Here is a 17,580-nt window from a genome sequence, read left to right as displayed (position 1 = left end):
TTCCTGGCACATATGGAGAAATATCGTTCCAAACTGAACCTCATTGACAGTATTGTGGGAGCTGAGGCAGAGTGAGTAGAGCATAGCAGAGCATAGCAAAAAGAAAACCTATCCTCAGAAATCATCAATTTTAGAAATAAGCACTGATGAATTTTACATCACTGAGTATCTTCAGCTCTGAATCATAATGGTATGTGGGAGCGAATGTGGGTGTTGGGGGGAATGGGAATGAATGGTGATAGAATAAATTAGTGTTGCCACAGAGCTGGGGGGCTGTAGTCCCAGTATTTGGATCAACTGTGCTGAGGAATACTATTTATGCTGTATAGTCACTTAGGGCTGTGGGGTTCTGGACTTGCTGGTGACTAACTACTGCTGCAGTTACTTGGATATAAAATTTAGGACCAGTAGATACCATTTTACAAATATAATTATTCAATTCACTATTGAGAACAACTATTCCACATTCCACATTAGTACCAGTGGATTGACTCTCCTGTGCCAAAACTCAACTTGGATCAAGAGTCAGGGGACCTCAAATAGTCAGCTCTGGCTTCTTGATTCGTAGGTTGGCCCTGATGAGATTTAGCAGCTCTAATTTCTGTCACTGATGCCAGAGTTCCTAATGGACCTTACATCATGGAGCATAAGCTAACTCTGCCTTGCACACTGTCTGTCTCTTGTCCACCCTGACGCATCCCCTGTGTTAATAGTTTGAGGGGGCAGCAGGCACAGGGCCCAGAGTCAACACAGTTGGATTAGCTCCTCTCCTGGGGTTCTTTCCTGGCCAGTTGTGCTCAGTTTCCAGTTTCTGAGTGTCACAAAGGGACCAGATCTGGCCCTTTATCTGGAAATAGGCTTGGACTATATTTCAAAGCATATATAGGTCACAGTATTATTCCTACTGAAATCAATGGGATTTTTTCCATTGACTTCAGTTGTATCAGGTTGCCTTAGATGGGAACTAAGAATTGCAAGTGTATTGTGTTCAGAATTAGTTTTGAGAGAGCACATGTTTTCTGTTCTGTATGGAATATGCCAGGGGCTGTTCTGTTTATATCATAGCACATACTGGCGCTGTTTTAATTTTTATCTGGAAAAGTAATCTTTGTTTCTTTTGGCTGAGATTGAATTGATGGAAATTACTGCTTGTAATGCCATGCAGTTACTAATTACTGATGTGAACGATGAGTGACCATACCATAGTGTCTAGGAATTCGATGCAAAGTTATGTCAAACAGGAAGTAATACTTCTTGAAGCTCATATCAATAGTCATGACTAGCAGATTCTATTATTTTGGATAAGTTACTTGCTAAAACAATAATGTTACAACATTAAGCATTTTTTCATCCATTTCTCTAAATCTTCACATTGTAATTTTTTAAGTAAATTGGAATAACAGAAAGTAGCTTAGAATTTCTGGTTCTTCAATTTCACTGAAAATGCTGTTTAAGATGGTATATTAAATTATCTAGCATTTGTCACAAGAAAGTAAGCCATGATCTTTAAAAACTAGAAAATTGGGAGAAATAACATTTCAACTGACAAAGAAATTCTGATAAATATTTATTTTGGTGGTACATTGTAAACACATGGGCTTATTCCTCAATAAATCGTGACAATATATAAACAGATAATTATATTTAGCTTGTGATCCACTGTGACCCCCAGATCCCTTTGGATCTTCCTATGGTTTATAATTTTAGAGCTCAATCCTGTATAGCACTGAGAGCCATTTGAGAGGTGCTGAACAGGCCACGTGATAATGTAGTGGGCGCACTATGAGTATGCTCAAATATGAAGAAGTTTCCTCTTAAAATGCCGCCTCCAGGCATTCAAAGAAAGGACCTAGATATGCAGCGTTCCTCAGTGAAGTTGCAAGGTGATTTCAGCAGCAAGATAATACTGTTTGTAGTTCCTGTAGGTTCCCTCTTGGTGTAAAACACAATCCATACATAAGCCTTTCATAGATTTTATACAATACGGTCCCCAAAGATATCACATATGATTGCAATACCTGTCACAACCAGATCCTCAGCTGATATAAATCAATGTAAGTCAATATAACTACACTGATTTCCTCCTGTTGGCCACTACTATCTTTTAAAACAAATATATATATATATATCTATAATACACAACAACCTGTTTAAGCAAAAATTACAGAATCATAGGACTGGGAGGGACCTTGAGCGTGCTTAATCACTCTGACAGGAAGTTTTCCTAATGTTCAACCTATACCTCCCTTGCTACAATTTAAGCGCATTGCTTCTTGTCCTATCCTCACAGGTTAAGAAAAACAGTTTTTCACCCCCTTCTTGTAATAACCTTTTACATACTTGAAAACTGTTATCATGTCCCCTCTCAGTCTTCTCTTTTCCAGACTAAACAATTTTTTCAATCTTCCCTCATAGGTCATGTTTTCTAGACCTTTAATCATTTTTGTTGCTCTTCTCTGGACTTTCTCCAATTTATCCAAATTTTTTCTGAAATGTTTGGGTTTTTTGCAACAGTGTTACACTGTTGAATTATATTTAGCTTGTGATCCACTGTGACCCCCAGATCCCTTTGGAACTTCTTATGGTTTATAATTTTAGAGCTCAATCCTGTATTGCACTGAGAGCCATTTGAGAGGTGCTGAACAGGCCACGTGATAATGTAGTGGGCGCACTATGAGTATGCTCAAATATGAAGAAGTTTCCTCTTAAAATGCTGCCTCCAGGCATTCAAAGAAAGGACCTAGATATGCAGTGAAGTTCCTCAGTGAAGTTGCAAGGTGATTTCAGCAGCAAGGAGTATTTCTCCATGTAAAGTGAAAAACTTGACCAACAAGTAAGTGTTCTTAATGTGGGGAAGAAGATTTAGTTCTGTCCTATATGAGAGCTCTTGTTTATGTGAGTTAGGAACACTACCATCACCTGCGAGATGATTGAAAGGTGCAAGTGAGTCACATAAAAATAACGGGTCATAATACTAAATACTTACTAATATGCAGCACAATAATATGTATTAAAATGACTTATCTGTCATTTCGCTATCCCTGCAACTATTAATGATGCTAATGCCTCATTCAATCATGGTTACTATTTTACTGATATTTGTTAGTAGGAAGTGCAATTTAAGGACTGCAGGTGATTTGGGTGACTTGTGAGAAAAAGGCAAGGATAGCCTTAGATTTTCAACTACTATGTAAATGTTCTATCAGCTGTAAACACAGTATAAAGTAAAAGAATTTATCATAAAACAACCCTTGTATTCAAATATTAATACATTTCCTTTGTCCTGAACTGCATAATGTCATAAGGTTTGTCTAGAAACCAGCTTCCCTTTTGGTTGTTGTTCTTTTTGAAATGATATTTGATTGAAAAATAAGTTTTAGTGTGTATTCATTATAATTACATTAATGGTTTGAATATCTTTTATTTTATTTTTCAGTTTTCTTTTAACGAATGACTATTTCGTACAATACTTGAGTCAGGCATCATGGTAAAATTTGTTAAAATGGTTTCCTTCACTGGAACTGCAAATATGATCTAACATGACCAGAGACTGCAGAATGTGCGAAAATGACATATAATTATAATTTCCACAAAAGAAAAAAATCAATGAAAAACAGTCCACATCATAAAATAAGGTTATAAACAGCACTATTCGCAGTCCTTGCTCCAGAAAAGATTTCTAAATTAAAGAGCATATCGATTGAATTATCCCCCCTTGGCCACATCTCTCAAGCCTTTATAAATGACATGTGGAAATATAGTACTTAAAATATGTAAACAATTAATAAAATGTGGAACAATCATGAATTGGTGGTAATAAAAGCCCAGAAAGCTACACAATTAATTACTTTGTGCACTTTAGGTGTTCTGGAAACTGAGCATCAATTTGCTAGTTTTGACTCATATCAAGACCACCCCGAAGAAAAGCTTAATTGAAACAAATCCCTAAGGAGTCTCTATTTATCATTTAGTTATAGTTTGGCAGCTAAATATAAAATATGCAAATTAAAGTAGGACTGATGATTACATGAAAACATACACCATTTTCACCATACATTCTTGAGTGTTTTGATTTCAGGAGTAACAACTGATTGTTTTGGAAAAAAAGAAAACTGCTTTAATATACTTTCTGAAAAACTGTCAGTCCTAACCAGGATACGATCCTAATGAAAGGCAATCCTTACCTACCCAGAATTTTGGAAATGTCTATCTAAAGAAGCATTCTGAAAGGACAGAAATATAAACTGAGGGCTAAAGACAGTAATGTTTGCTGATGTGCATAATCTTTATTTCATCTGTGTCCTTTTGTTGATGGAGTAGAAACTTTGAGTAATTATACGGCATAAAAAGCCATGATCTCAGTGTATTTAGTGTCAGCTATTAACAAGAATTTTAGAACATTCAGCCATTACTTGTCATGTGGTCTTTAAATTAGCAACTGATACAAGGTAGGATGTAAAACTGTGTCAGAAGGCTGTAATAATGAATAATTTGACTCTAGAGCTAAAGGAAAATCTGATTAAAACTATGACATCATTCTATCAATATAGTGTATGGAGTAAAGTGTTCAGCTGATTTAATGTATACCTTATGTAGAAAAAGTGTTCTCACTTTTTCAAATGTATTTGAAAGTCTTTTAGAAGCAAACTCTGAAAGCAGAAAATTGTATGAAGACAATATATTTTAAAAGAAAGGGAATGTTACCTGCTGTTTCGGTGTATTAGATAGCATGACTTTGTATATATGAACGTCTTCTAATGTCTGTATGTGTTTCAAATTTACCTTTGTCAGAACAAAGAGAGAGACATAAAAGTTTCCCCTCTATTTACTGCAAAGAAGCAGCATACTGTAACAAGAAACTTTAAAGAATATGTGCAAAAGGGGAGAAAGCTGATACCTCAGGTTCCCTGTTTTTGCTGTCCTGACTCCTTTTAAGGTCCAGAGAGTGAGGAAATTCATGCTCTTTACTGCTCAACAGCAGTAGAAAATGCTGTTTAGAACACACCATGTGGATGTGTCGTAGCCTCATATTCCCTTGTGTGTTACCTTTCAAAAGAGTAGCAATATTTTTGACACTATTCTTTTCTATTATCTGACAGCTAATTATTACAGTACTTTGACTCTCCAGCAAACCCTCCTGAAAAGAAGTGAAAAAGTGTTTCAGTAGGACAGTCCTTTCAGAGACACCTCAGGGTATTTTTGGACATTTCTGGGTTACAGGCGGAATTTATTATATTCCTTGTATGTGCTCTGTTGTGTACAAAATTTGCTAATAGCAATACCTGCTTCTTTGCAGGCAAAAATATTGTTGTTGGACAACAGTTTTCCTATCCAACAAATGCACAGTTGTTGAGCCAGGCAATGATGCTAAACAGTGACTATCTGACAAGCCAAAAGCAGCAAAGCCAGTAACATTATGAAAGGGATTAGAAGACTCAGGAAATAGACCTATGATCTCCAGCTGGGAGAAGCAAAGAGAGCATTGGTCATGAATATACAGCCACAGTATACACAGCTGACCTCAGCATATTGTAAAGGTTGCTTGATGCACTGCAAAGGTCATTACAGATGTAACCACAAGGACATGCTAATACAACAAATGCCTTTATGGCAAATATGGTAATGTAAGTTCTCACCTCACCACATCAGAATGGTCTGAGGGGCATAAATGACAAGCCTCCATTCCCCTTATGGGAATGGGGTACGATGACAGATAGAGTCGTCCATCTGACTGATGGAAGGCTGATATTTAACTTGTGAGAGAAAGAGATGGTCAGCTTTTGATTGACTGTATGAGACATAACTGACACAAACACAGGGAGTCTGATAATGTAAAATTCCTTTATTACCTGAACTGTCCGTTCTTGTAACGAAAGGTTTTGGCCTGAATAGGTGAGTTTGTGTATAGGTATGTTTTGTATTGTTTATTTTTGATTTAGTTTGGCTTTCTCATGATTTTTCTAACTTTTGATTTATTTGGATACGTTGTGTTATTTGGATATGCAGGATATGTCTACACAAAAAGTAAGGAGGAACAACAACCTTCTTTACTCCCCTACATGGGTGACCATGGATCTGGGTGCACAGAATTAAGCAGGTGTTGCATACCTACTCAGGTGGAAACTGTGCGTGGGAAGGGACAGGGAATGGATTCCTGGGACAATTTACCATGGTTCATCTTGTCTGTGATTTGTGTGGCCCAATGGATGGCTTTTTGATCACATGAACTCTGTGTCTAATGCATTCTTTTGTATAACTGAAATTTTATCTTCAGCATCTGTTGGCAGGGTCAATGAGGGCATTTTCTTTCCTACACTTAGATGGAGAGGGTAAGAATGAAGGGAAACAATATTTTTAGTCTTGGTCCAGAAAAACAGAAATTTTGAGTCACAACATACAATATAATGTTTGCAAAATGAACAAGGAAGAAATGGATAGGAAAAAAAATATATTTTCAAGTATCCAAGAGGTCATTATGGAGAGCAAAATAAAAATATGGACTATCCAATGGAGTTGTGAATGTCCTTTTAATGCTAGTTTGTTAGCTGATTTAAGGTCACCTTGGTTAGAATTAGAGGGTACTTCACTTGCATGTCAGACATTGGATTGTAGTCCAGGGTCCTATCCCAATGTTTGAAGTGTCAAGGAGGCATCCTGTAATTCCAATGGAGGTAAACCTCAGAGCAGTTTAAAAGTTATTATAATGCAATCCTAAAATAAAGGGTTTTTTTAAAGTATCATTTTAAATTTAAAAATAAGTAATCAACAGTCTTCCCCACATCCTTGTACAGCAGCAATAGACCAGAGCACTATTATGGTTGTTGTTCCATTGCATGAAGCTCTAATTAGAGGGCTAAATATGTTCAGGTGAGTTATTTGGTTGTTTGAATACTCATTAGCATTTTGTCCTTAAAATAAACAGAAAAATAAAAAAAATAAAATAAAAGGGCCTAATCCTGCAGTTTTATGCAGGCAAAACTCTCATTGATTTCAGCAGAAGTTGTGATTATGTGCAGATTGCAAAGCAAGCCCTAAAAGTGTTTTTTTTTTAGCACTAGGTGCTGAAATTACCTGCTCTTCTCCCTTGTTTTTCCCTGGATTTCTCATTGATATACTAGATTGTGTCCCCAGGACTCAGCCCATAATGAGAGGTAGTGCCTTGCTGAGCTGTCCCAGGTGCATCCCAGAGAAGCAGTTATGACTCAGGGATTCATAGTTCTCTTCTTTGTGGGCATAGTAATGTATTGCTGGCTTATAACTGTAGTAAATTACCTCTCTGACACACTGGCCAGTGTGTTGGAACATGGTCGGGGAGAGCAAATATTTTACTTATTCTTTCTCCCTTTCCTCCATATGCTCACAGGAGGGACCCAAACCAAGACCCAACATCCAGATAGGCCAAATAAAGGCTTGGTGGGTGACTCCCATTAGCTGAGTAGAACACGGGCATGATCTCTACCGATGGACTCTGTTATCTTCCATTTCTGTACCTCTACTAGCTCCTTTATTTGTAAATGTTCACACTTATCTTTGGCTTAGTGGTTCAATTTTAAACAATGGTTTTTTGGTCCACGTTTCATCAGCCCTCTTAAGGATGCATTTAGGTTCATTATGAATAGCAGGCCTATTGGATTAGTCAGACTAAGCTATAGCACATAACCAAACAGCCTGCCATGGGTCACCTGTGTAACACTGGCTTGTAAGATATGTGACCCAGACTCCAGAGGAGGGGCACAAGAGAAGTAACAGAGGACTAATGGATTTACATGATTTGGGATTAAGTTCTTCATTCTAGGAAATATACAAAGCATTCTCTAGCCTCAGTTTCTTGAATTAACATTATATTTATAGAGCATGATCCTACAAATGTGAGTTTGCATTTGGAGGATCAGGCCAATGAAGAGGAAGTTTGTGTTAGATGGAGGTAGAACTGAACAATGTCCCCTGTAATGAGATTTAGTTCAGAAATGCTGTATACGTGCTTAGTCACCTGAACTTGTCACTACATGTAAGTGGGCAGTTCCCTGTTGTTCTGTTCATTTGGATTGATTCAGATCATCTCCTTGTTGAGGAACCATTTTTCATGTTCCATTGTCAGTCAACAAAGAGGATGAAATCCTAAATTAAGGGACATAGGTTTAGGAAGCAGGAAAGGGTAACGTCACTCATCAGTGTTGACACACTGTTTCTCGTTATTTGTTGGGGCAGTAAATCCATGGAAAAACCCATAATTAGTTATTTCTGTTTTTCAAATGCTGAGTAGTCTGCAAGCTCTGTTCTTGTAAAACACTATTTATAAAGTCAGTCTGTTTATAACACGTTTTTAATTTTCACCAGTACATTCTGCTGTCAGAAAATCCTTCAAACATCTGGTTTCATGGAAATATTTAAATACTAGCAGCCAGCTAGTGCTCTGTAATTCTGTGGCTGACAGAGACAAAGATGGGACGGATGGTCAGATCCCTGTTGTGTGGGATTTTCAGCGCTGACCTGATTCTGCTCTAGTTACAATCTGTGGTAAAACTCTTCCCGTTGACTTCAAGGGGAGCAGAGTTAGGCTAACAGTAAGCACTTAAGTGTTTGCAAAATGAGAGCAACATATAAACATGGTGATGAAGCAAATATTGGTCAAAACTGTGATTAGTATTTTCCTGATCAATGGTTTAATAATTCTTAGTATAAGGAAAAATGACCACCATAACATTCATCCCATTACCTATTTCTTCCAGAATTTATTACATACATTTCTTCTTCTTTAATATTGATGCCCTTCAAATATTTTTTAGCATATCAATCTTATCTGTCTTTTAGCCAAACTATGCATACAAAGGGCCTGCTCCTCATTGTACCATTGGTTTCTATGGGAACAGCTGCAGCAAACTCATAATTCTCTTAGCTTTGACTGTCCCTGTAATGTAAATTAATCCCTACATGGCCTTAATGATCCTTTTTGCTTTTCATGGAATCATAGAAATGTAGGGCTGGAAGGGACCTTGAGAGATCATTAAGTCTAGCCCCCTGCACTGGGGTAGGACCAAGTAAACATAGATCATCCCAGACAGGCGTTTGTCCAACCTGTTTTTAAAAGCCTCCAGTGATGGGGATGCCACTACCTCCCTTGGAAGCCTGTTCTTGAGCTTCACTACCCTGATAGAAAGTTTTTCCTGTTGTCTAACTTAAATCTCCCTTGCTGCAGACTGAGGCTATTACTTTTTGCCCTATCTTTAGTGGACATGGAAAACGATCCCCATCTTCTTTATAACACCCCTTACCATATTTGAAGATTTATCAGGTCCCCCCTCAGTCTTCTTTTCTCAAGACTAATCATGTCCAGTTTTTTTAACCTTTGCTCATAAGTCAGATTTTCTAAAACTTTTATCATATTTGCTGTTCTCCTTTAGACTCTCACCAATTTGTCCACATCTTTCCTAAATTTTGGCCCCCAGAATTGGACACAATACTCCAGCTTAGGCCTCACCAGTGCAGAGTAGAGTGGGACAGTTGCCTCCCTTGTCTTACATACAACAATCCTGTTAATGCAACCGAGAATGATATTAGCCTTTTACACAATTGTATCACATTGTTGACTCTTTTTCAATTTATGATCTACTATTTTGTATGGTTTCTTTCCAGTTTGTTGTTTTTTTCTTTATCTGGGACGCCCAATTGCATGTATTATCGAAAATGTGTTTGAAGCAGTGCTGTATAAGAAGGTACTAGAGTATTATGTGCTCATGGGATTATATCTATATGCGGCCCTAGAAATATATGTATTTTTTGCCACCTTTATCACATTTTATCAACCTATTATTTTAATTTTCCTATTGATCCAAATTTGTTAATAGTTTCTTAATTGAAAATTTAAATGGAATAAGCCACTGAAAGTGAAAATTTATAAAACTATGAACCTGACCCCAGTGTTTTAGACTATTTAAGAATACTTTATGCATAGGAAAATACAGTTTGACTCCATGATGCTGCTCAGTTGAACTCTTGTGTGATCTGATGAGTAACAATAGTTGCAAAGAAAATGGTGAGAAATTATAAATTAGCTTTATATAGCAAATAGGATGTTTACTTGGATCCGTATTTGGGGGGGGAGGAGTTGTACCTATTTGCCTACTTCCTTAAATGTAACCACACACCACTACCATGCTTAATGATGTTCACTTTATTAGCCTTCAAGAACTGTAAATGTGATTATTGTGTTAAACAACTATTAAAGATAGGCAACAAAACCCTGTTTTAAACTTATGCCACTCTTTTCTTCCATGGTTATTTTTAACAGTACAAAATACTAAATTGCTATAATGTAAGGTACTGCTATTACATAGCAAAAAATTGTGGTGGATTACTATTATACAACATTGAGTGACTCTAGCCAAAATCCTGAAAACCCAGGCTTTTTGGAACTGACAATAATAATTTTCAATTAGATGATTCAGTCATTTCCTCATTAGTCTATCCAAAATCTCATCCTCTCAAATGTTTATTTTTAATGGGTGACGTGGAACCAGCTCTTAAGCAGAACTCATAGGGAACATCTGTGGGTTTTTTTCTTCCTCTGGAGACTGCCATCATTATAGGTATTGTGGTAATGGGTACAATATAAATACATAGACAGACAGGCAGACATCTCCCTATGCCTAGAATCCTCCCTCATCCCATGCACACTCAATCTCCCTTTTCAAGCCTTTCCTCAACTCTCACTCCTTTCAGTGTTGAACTCCATCCCTCCACTATTCCCCTATTGCAGTCTTTATTTCCTCAAACTATTCATATAAATATAACTTAAAACCTACCAAACAAACCCCTCAAACTCTATATGCAGTTCAAAAAAGAATGATTAGGTTGTATGTGTGCAATAGCTCGTCTATGGATTGTATTCTTAGAGCTCTAATCCTTTCCATACTCCTGCCCCGATCCTTTGTCATCCTTTACAGTTCTACATCTAATTTAGGCCCCCAGTCCTGCTTTGGATCCATGACAACGGATCCTTGTGCCCACACAGAGCCCCAGTGACTCCACTAAGGCTCTGTGTAGCCACAAGGCCTGCTCAAAACCAGTTGCAGGATTAGGGCTTTAAATTATAAATTCTTAGGGCAGGGAGGGACCTCTCCTTTTTTATTCACCAAGTATTATAGACACCTATTTGTTCAGTTCTATAAATAATTATATATAGATCGAGAGAGAGAGCGAGAGAGATGAATTGATGGATATCTGAAAAATGCCAGCTTTTACAAGGTTAACATTATGCTCAAAGGTTTAGAGTAACTGTTCTTTCGATAAAGTCATTCTTCAGTTTCTGAGTCTGTCTCAGGTAACAAAGGGAAATTAATAGGAGTTGCACCTAATGTGTTTCAGAAAATAAATGTAAGTCAATAGGGTACACCCTTTGAAGTTAGAGTAGAATTCAGCTCTTCATTTTTGATAAAACAGAACTTACCTGGTCGATGGCAGCAGATCTTTTTTCCTTATCCTTTATGAGACGCACCATTGGGGAAAGTGCCTGCCCTACAGAGCTGCTATGCTCCACAGTAACCAGGAAACTACTTCCTTAGAACTTTGAGCTTGCCGGCTCTTTACTGTCTCAAAAGAGTTGACAGCTTCAATTTTTGATGCCAGAGTGATAAAATTTAAAATGTTAAATGTTGGCTTCTGATGTAATATTGTTGTTGTTGTGATGAAAGTGGTCACAGTAATGAATGCTAACAGCTGTTATTTAAAAAAAAATTCTTATGCACAAGGTTTGTTAAGAATTACTGAATCTTGAAGTGTTGAAAACAAGTTGGAGTGGTGCTTTTCAACCTGTTGTTTGAGCAGGGGGTCCTGCTTTGAGCAGGGGGTTGGACTAGATGACCTCCTGAGGTCCCTTTCAACCCTGATATTCTATGATTCTATGACTCCTAGGGGTCCACAGACTATGTCTAAGATTTTCAAAGGGGTCTGCACCTCCATTCAAAATTTTTGTAGGGGTTAGTAGATGAAAAAAGGTTGAAAACCATTGAGTAAGAGGGATTCAAGGCAATATTAGGCACCAGCCCTGAAATTTCAGAAGCATCAGTTTGACTCTCTTTGAACCCTTAAATTAAGCTAGTAGATGGATTTATTGCTAGCTTTCTAGATAATGTAATATATATCTAAGAGTAAGTGTTGTCAGTTCAGTTAAGGTAAAACATTTGTTTTCACACCTAACAAAAAGGGATTAAACACTGCTTTAACTTCAAAAATGCAACACAATCTGAATTATGGAGATTTCAACATAATTAAACAGTGAAAAAGCAGCATCTGTGGAACAGTAAGTGTCCAGTAACAAATTGTTTCAGAGCAATACAGTGAATGAGCTTCCTCAACATAGTTTCCATAATAGAGTGGTTATAATTTTGCAACTGTATTTCTGTTGCCTTAGGTAGCTGCCTTTACAGCCTTTTATTTTACTGCCACTGCACGTTTCCAGGGTAAAGGAGAAATAAACAATTTTTGTAGGGTTAGGACTTGAACTGGTGACATCACAGACCTGGGAACCTAGGAAGGGGTAATGATAATTATAGGATAATGATAATTGACTCGCTTCTGAGTCAATACTGAACTATATCCTTAGTATAGTGCTGGTAGAGTTCCTAGGCCAATTCAGCCCTGTGTGTAAACAGATGGAGTTTTACCCAATTATATCAGAATTGAATTTGTCCCACTCTCTCATAGGATATGTAAAACAGAAGTCCTAACCGTTTGCTGTCATTAAATAGTACCTTTTGCAAAACACAGGGGATTAACTCTGGCCAAATTCTAACTGTGAGCTGTCTGTCTAAATTCTCCTTGCAATTTCAAATGGACTTGGTTCTTTTGTATACTTCCTGACTTAAAGTGTTTCTCTAAGGATGATCACTGTTCAATAATTGCCTCATTTCACCCCAGAGGTGGCTGTGCTTTAGTGGTGAGTGAATTGATCAGTTTGTCTGCAAAATGCTTTAGGATGTCATTGAATGATATGTTATATAATAATTATTAATATCATGGTAAAATTAAGAAAATCTGTTTCCATTCCCAGTGCTGAGAATTAATGGCATAGAAATTCTCTAAATATTACGAGTTTCTTTATAGCAGGGGAATACTAAAGGAGAGGGATACAGAAAAAGAAATATTGTTCTGGAATGAGATGCTGAATTGCATCACTACTCTGGTATACCATGAGAGGGAAACACAGGAACTCAAACACAAATAGAGACTGGGATTGTTTTTAACTTTTGGCGACAATAATTTTGTTTTTGCAACTAAAAAGAGAGCTGGAAAAAGAAGACCCATATGCACACATGCTGATGTTGAAGGAAAGTCTGTTTGCATCTAACATATTGGAGAAATTGTTCAAGAACAGTTCATTCTAGTGAAAATATTACTTTTGCAATGCTGCCAAGATCAGTGTTTTCTCATTTATGAATCAGGGTTATTTGCTCATTTGTGGTTGTTTTATTCTCATCCTTTTTATTTTCTTACTTGTCTATCCACAGCAAACCACCATTACCAGCTGCCCAAGCTATACAGTTTCCAAGCAACTATCAGTTCTAAGTGGGTGCTTGGAAGCAGCCCTATAATGTCTAAATGGCATTATACAGCTATCCATGCTTGCCTTTCCCTGGGGTAGAGTTGTAGATTCTATTCATGTGTGTTCTCTGGTCTAATGGCAATAACATTGCTATAGATGCACTGAACAGAGGAATAACAGCCAGAACATATATCTCATTACAAGATAACTTGTGATACGGAGAAGGAGTCACCTAGTATAAATGAATGGGATTCCTCAGCAGTAAAATAGGCAACGAAGGACAGAAAGTTCCCCACCTTCTTCTCAACTTCTAGGTATATGAACACAGCTGGTGCTTTATGCACAGAGGCCTGTGCAGGAAAATTACCAGAGAGCTTCTTCTGCAGAAGATCACACAAGATATTGGCTTCAGTGGAGTTTTAGTGTGTGGGTGGTAAGGAGCTCAGTTCCATGTGCTCTCCACCCCACAAGCAGCTCCACAACTTCCTGCTGTGGAGGTTTTCTCTTCCTTCATATGTGGCTTTGTGCAGTAGGCTAGCCTTTCCCTTGGTGATGTATTTGCAGTCTGCCTACAGTAAGCAGCCTTGTGTTTGCAGACCCTTGGAGGTTGCATATAAATTTGGCTCCAAGACCCTGTAGGGTGGTGTTGTGAAACCTATATCAATTAAGAATAATTTTGCATTAGTTAAACAGGAGATGACATAGGGCATGATTTTTTCCATGTAATTCACCAGACTTTGAATAGATCTAATTCAGAAATGGGGACCAAAGACAATGTTATTCTAGTTTCTTTTAGAATATTTACTCCCTCCCTCTATATGTTCTGTCCATTTTTAACTGATGTATATGTATTTACCCAGAAAGGAGTACCTTTGTAGCTAGAGTTGTGTATTTTATGCATTAAAGGGAGATGGTTTTTGGCAGCTTGAAGAAGCATGAAAGAACATTCTCAGATGAAAATCTGAGCTCACAAGCAAAGGGAATAGGTCCAAGTTTCAGTGATTTATAATCAGAATTATATACCTACTCCCTTTGCTTGTGAGTTTGTGAACTGAGGGTCAACATGGGGTCAAGCTATTTCTTACTGAAATGTAGACAAGTGTGACTGAACCATTAAATATCTCCCAACTCCTTTTTTGAATACTCTTGATTTATGAAGCCAGAACATAACAGAATGAATAAAAACATAGATCAGAGCTCAGATTTTCATCTTTATTGGGGATCAGATCTGGATAGCAAGGTAAATGCTCTGTGGTTGAATGACTGTCAGGGAGTAGCTATTTAGGGAGATTAAGTAGCTCCATGTAATGCTTCTGTAAGTAATTTTTTCTAATGACTGGAAGTGTAAGTGTTTTGACCACTAAAATGGAAAGGTACAGAAGTCCATTTGATATCACAGGACATGGAGGAGGAGGAGATGGGGGAGGTTATACAAATGTATGTGGGAAATATTTATCTTTCTCTGCCAGTCATAAGCAGCAGGCATTCTGAATCTGTTGACACAGCAATATTAAAGTTGTTTCAGCTACCATAAAGTAAGTTTGTTTTACATTTCAAGGCATTTAGTTAAAAATTAATAAAGAAAACACAATACATAGTGTCCAATTAACATTTTGGTTTTACTTGCATAGATCAGGGTCAAATAAATGTATATTTTCCCATCTACAATGTGTATATTGCACTGTGGTACATTTGATGATTAAGACACATCTAATTTTTATGAAGCTAGAAGAAAATCACATTAGCATTTGATCACACAGCTTTCCCTTGATAAAGTTTGAATGTACCGAAATTTCAACTTGCTTCAGAGACTACAGACTTCATCCGGGATATCCAAGATAAATTGCTGTTTAAGTAACTTTAAGGGAAATATTGCAGAGGCGCGAAGAGTAAGTCATAAACCTCTCTGTGGAAGAAGTAAATATTTGCGATGAGCACAAAAACAATCCAGAAGATATACTTCCAGTTGCAATTTATGTGCAAGGTTTTCATATGCTGTTTAGCTGTGATGATATACAATTAAAATTCAGAATGTAAAAAAACAAAACAAAAAACCATTGGTGCAATAGTGATACAGCTTGTGCAGTATTAAGTCCACCTTTTTACCGTTTTAAGCATTTATAGTTCAATTGACCACACATTTAGTCATTTGGAAAGGAAGAGACAGTTTACAGGTTTTGAACCTCAGTGCTAAGTCTCTTAGAATATTCTTTTAGTCATAACATAAAGTGCATTTGGTGGGCTGAAGTTCCAGGCACATGAGTCTCAACAGGCTAATTTGTGTGTATATGTGGGTCTTTCATCTTCACACCTTCATTCCAGAGCACTATTTATTCCCTTATCCACCCCTCAATGAACAGCTGCATACACATTAATTACCCTGGTGCTTGGAGAGTAGACAAGTAGCCTTTTCTGTTCCTACCATAAATGCCACTCAATGATCCAGCCACTAGGTCATGCTCAAGTGCAATGGAATCTGTTTTTTTCCATCCCAGACATCTAGCATCACCTCCACAATGCCTTCAGCTTCTGCCAATCCAGGAAGGTTATTGTTTCACAAACACAGTTATTGTGGTTGGTACAAACAAAATCTCATTAATTAAGTTATACATTTTAATAGGCATGAGTAAATCAAGCTGATAAACTTTGCCAGGAGCAGTAGTTAGATTTAATTGTAGAATTTGTAAATTAAGAGTTTCAAAAGCTTTTCTCTTTCTCTCTTCAGTGCAAATACATGCTTTTTAATTACAGCTGTAGAGTAAAACAGTGTTGCTAAAAGCTTCCTATGATCAGCACATTTTTTCTGAAACCTTCTGAAGGACTATGGAATCACCTAATCTTGATTTCTTTCCATACGAAGAAACAGTAGAAATTTGTGATTCACTGCCTTTCTTTAGGCATCTCTGCCACAAATTTTGCTTGGGTATGTGAAATTTTTGGTGACATAGGTCCATTTCTCTGAAAGTATTTCTAAGTAAAAGTTGGGTCATTTTTAATGAAGATGGCTTTATCTAAAACAGTTTTCATATTTTTGGTGTAAAATAGTTATTTTTACTGAATATATTACAGAGAGTGAAATATGAGTGTTAAAATGGTATGAAATTAAATGGCAAAAATTTCTGGGCATAATTTCATTAAACCAAAACTGTGAACTTTCTGAACAGTTCATGTGTCACTATAAATTGAAAAGGGACTTTTATATGGAGAAAACTGACAGATATAAATTATGTACCTTGTGTATGTTTTTATAGCTTTTCCTGAAGTGTCTTAGACAAGTAGTGAAGATAATTGCTTTGAAATAAGACATTCACTGATGGTAGGCTTTTATGTTAGGAAGGTGATGCCTTCGTATTTTCAATTTATTAGAAGTGTGCTGCATACCTAAAATGACTGCGAACCATTGGCTTATACATTACCTAATCCTGAATAGACTATGTTTGTGGACTTTGATGAATATATGGAAGAATTCATTTATTGCAGCACTCTTTCCACTGGGTTAATCAAACCTTTGGAATGACCTCACCTTGATGACCTTGCTTTCTCCAGTGTGTGTGTGGGGGGGGGGGAGGGGAAGACGGGAGTGGTCAGCAGCTTCCCTTTGAGAGTAAGTCAGCACTAGCCTCCCAGCCTAGGTGGGCAGACTTGTGCTGGTGGGACTTGAGTCAGCACGCTAAAAGCAGTGATGTGGCTGTTACAGCTCAGGCTGCAGCCCAGGCACTCAAGCCTACCGGGCACTCAAGCCCTAGCCACACCATCCACTATTTTTATCGAGCCCCACTAGTATGAGTCTGTCTACCTGGGCTGGGAGGCTCACTCCCAACTGCAGTGTACACATATCCTAAAAAACCTGATGCTCCAAGACGGTAGATCTGTCATGACTCCACCTGCCTCCCTCAAGGATCACTGCCTCTGCCATGGTGGTGGCTTGTACCACTTCATCTGTTGCCTGTTTATATTGTGTCACTCTGAAATGAAACCTTGGAACGAGAGTGAAGGCTAAATAAATACTAACAATTCTTATTCGTATTACAATAGTGCCT

The sequence above is a fragment of the Eretmochelys imbricata genome, chromosome 4 (assembly GCF_965152235.1).
Source record: "Eretmochelys imbricata isolate rEreImb1 chromosome 4, rEreImb1.hap1, whole genome shotgun sequence".
In the NCBI taxonomy this organism is placed as follows: domain Eukaryota; kingdom Metazoa; phylum Chordata; order Testudines; family Cheloniidae; genus Eretmochelys; species Eretmochelys imbricata.
This window is presented reverse-complemented; position numbering follows the sequence as displayed.